Source organism: Daktulosphaira vitifoliae, unplaced genomic scaffold, assembly GCF_025091365.1.
Source record: "Daktulosphaira vitifoliae isolate Bord-2020 unplaced genomic scaffold, ASM2509136v1 Scaffold_4, whole genome shotgun sequence".
Taxonomy (NCBI): domain Eukaryota; kingdom Metazoa; phylum Arthropoda; class Insecta; order Hemiptera; family Phylloxeridae; genus Daktulosphaira; species Daktulosphaira vitifoliae.
Window position 1 is genome coordinate 38,366,686 of NW_026099575.1, and position 4,104 is coordinate 38,370,789.

Consider the following 4,104-nt stretch of genomic DNA (forward strand, 5'->3'; position numbering starts at 1 on the left):
AATGCTATTTTCGTGTGAAAATTCTCGATTTTATTATTTATATAATATTTAACTTTATAATGCTATAACTTATTGAAAAGTTTATGGATCCACACAATTTTTTTATGAGAAATAATATTTTTTAATAAACCCTTTTTCATTTGACATACTTTATCTTTATCGTGATATTAATAAGGAACCAGCAGATCAAGTAGCTTTTGGAATAAAACACCAATTTTTTTTAAATTAAGCACTATCTAAAGATTTGCATCGAAGCGTTTATTTTTGATAGTGATTTTAATCACTGTCAGATATCATTATACTTGATCCAACTATACCACGTCACAACTGTGCCACGACCCCCCTGTGCTGGGTTTTATTTTTATTTAATTTTAGCTATTTGCACTTAATGTGATTAATTTTAACAGTCTAGTATGAATGTTAAGTTTCTTTATAGAATTACTTTAATTTGTAATATTGAGTTTACATAGATGTATAAATAATAGAAATTATTCAAAATGAATATGTGAAGTATTTTTTTATTAAATAAATATGATTAAAATTCAAAATATACTTTCAATAATTTATTTTTGTTATTTTATTAATTATTTTATATATTTATTAAATTAATTAATGTTTCAAATATTGAATTTTTCTCAGAGAGTTAAACATAATTATTACTAATAAATAGTATTAAATATTACTAATAGATAGGGTTTTATCGAAATTAATATTCACTGAAAATATGTATGACAAATCATTTTGTTTATCCCATGCGATCATAAATTTAATAATTAAATATCATAAAGACTAATGAAAACATATAAACTTTTTGCAGTAATATTTTATTTTCGGAATTGAAAAATGAGCAATAATAAACATTAGTCATACAAATAATGATAAAAACAAATTCTAAAAGACTTATATAATTTTCCAAATAAAATTGTTCAACCTCACAATTGAAAACAAATTGAAAAAAAATATTAGAAATGAATAATTTTAATTGTTTGTATGGATAAAGCTGTTTAAGATACTTGTTATTTGATTAAGGGATTTCTTTTTAAATGTTTTAGGGTAATATCTTCAGCTAAATACGAATTGTCATTATTTGACGTATCGTTGAAAATAGTAGGTTAAGTGAGGGTTGGAAAAATAAATCGCAGCCTCAAAAAAAACGCATAGTAAAATAATATTAACATGAATAAAAAAATTCTTCTCACGAGGGGAGACTATAGTGATGTGATCCTTTATATTTATTGAAGTTATTGAATCTTAATGAGATAAAATCCAAAAAATTAAAAATATTTTTTCTAACTCAAAAAGAATGCAAAATATTAGTAGCCACAAGCGGATACGAACCTCGAACCCTTAGCGTAGGAGACGTAAGTGTTACCGATTCGGCAACTGTTCGTTGATTTCGTCGTAAGATAAAATTAGCAATTTAAGCTAATTCAATTTTAAAAATTACTTTTTTGACTTTAAAAAAGTAAAAAAATTTTAAGAGTTTAATTTCATATGTCTTATGAACTTTATTCTATGTCAATTAAATTATATAATATTCATGAAAGTCAGTGTATTCTCCTAATAAGATATTTTAAAATAAAATAAAATGCAAAACCAAGAATTTTATTAAAAAAATAGCATATTTTTGAATACGGTAGCCATTTGCGCATAGAGGATAAGTCGTTTTATAGTACATAAAATAAGCTTTAATTTGACATATGCTTAAAAGACACAGTATTTCCGGAACATTTTCAAAAGTTAAAATGAAAAAGTTAGTTTTTGTAAAAAAGTTGCTATTTTAAATCCCCCCCCCCCATGAGGAGGTTAAGTGTTAGATTTTCAAAAAAAGGTATCAAATGAAAAAGAAATATCTAAGGTTTTAGTATAAAAGAAAATTATGTTAATTTGTTGATTTTTGAAAAAGTTATGGAAGTTTTAAGAAAAAAAAAGTGAAAAAAATGACAAAATATACCGATTTTTAAATTTGTAATTTTTTTGGAGATTTCCCCTATTTACGGGAAACGAGGGAAATTTTTTCAATTTTTAAGGGTAATGTCTTCAATTAGATACGATTTGTGATCTTTTGACATATTGTTCATCAAAATAGGTCCAGTGAGATCTGAGAAAAAGTGGCAACAGACATTAAAAAAAAAAAAAAACACATCATGGTAAAATTAATACCTTCTCAGCTTCGCATCNCATATTGTTCATCAAAATAGGTCCAGTGAGATCTGAGAAAAAGTGGCTACAGTCATTAAAAAAAAAAAAACACATCATGGTAAAATTAATACCTTCTCAGCTTTGCATCGAAGCTAAAATAGTAAGACGGTGTCTCCCTCTATGGTCACATATTGATTATATATTGACAATATCAGTTATGGTTATTTAATTATTTAAATTTTATAAACTACTTATATCACTAATATTTTATACTTCAATAAGCACTAAATATAATAGAATGTCATATTATTTTGGTAGCGTCATGAATACAAATGGCCACTGAGAATACCTTCACTAGGATGGTCGTTTTTATTCAAAATTTCAAAATTTGATGCTGATGATCGGAATTCTATTTTATAAAAATAATAACCGCTAGTATAAGAAATAAATCTGAAGAATAAAATAAGTAAAGCGAGTCTCCCTTTACGGTCTACATAATATTGACTATATCAACTCTATAGGTATAGTCATTTAATTCTTTAAGTACAAGTAGAAAAAAATTCACAGAAATAATATTATAGTAAACAACTTAAAAAAGAGTTTTTTTTACATTTTTTTGTTATATTGATCGTTTAACATAATAGTAATATTATACACATATTAATTTATACGTTGACTATTATAGTCAACGTATATATCATTATGATAACATACATTGATCGAACGATAAAACCATTTTGAAAGGTATACGTTTTAGGTGTTGTTGGCGAAAACGATGGACACAGGAAAGACTCCAGAAGTTTATAATAAGTCATAGTGATTATATGTGTTGCATTTAAAAACACTAATGTGTAACACTATTCAGAGGCGGACTTAGGTATGTGGTGGACCCTGGCGGAATGAATTGTTGGGGGCCCCTTATATATAAACAAGGAAATATATTTTTTTACTTATTAAATAACAATTATTATCATATTTGTGATACCAATGTATACCAAATTCGTGGGGGCCCCTGGGCTGCAGCCCATTTAGCCCTCCCCTAAATCCGGGCCCGACACTATTAATATGCCAAAGATACGTTTAGCTCGTATTGAAATTATCTTCATCGTTAGTAACAAGCATTCGATGAGAATAAAAAAATAATTCACTCTAATCGGATTGTAAATATATTTCTTGATTTTATTCTTGCAACTTAACCGACTTGGTATATAGTTAGGTCGGTTGCGTAGGTAATTAACAGTTACCATGAGCAATTACAATACAATAAGTTGTCCTTCATGCATATGTATTATATTAGATGTATGTACTACTCACTTACGTTTAATTAAAAAACGGTTGACTATACAAAGCGAATTATAGGTGCAAGATTTTGTAGTCACCGGTGCAGCCTGCAATTGTTTTTTACCATAATTATAATTTTATACTAACGTAAACTTGTCTGTCGATAACTCATTCTGTATATCACTAAAAGCAACAACTATTACTGTATTACAAGCACCTTATCTTTACTATGTTGTCAATTTGAGCTAAACATTGTTAAATCGCAATCGTTTACAATGTAAAGCGTTCAAAGACATACCACTTGTGTGGAGTCAAATGTGAATATATTTCTTTGGAATTATATAACTTCTTTTAAATTCATAAAACAGTTTTAATGCCCACAATAACTTAGCATTTATAATAATATTACGAATTAATTATTATTAAATAAATTAATATGTTTTGACAACATTAATTTATGTTTAGAAAATGTAAATTTCTATTCTTATTTGAATAATTTAAAATTGAATAATTATAATTTTAAAAAATGCACTATAGTATAATAAAACAATTGAATTCGTCGGGTTAGCTACCAAAAAATGTACGTAATCTAACTTGGTAATTAATCTGATTGAAGCGATTAAAGACGAAATATATATATATTACATATATTTACACGTAGTTATCCTTAAATTTATAGCA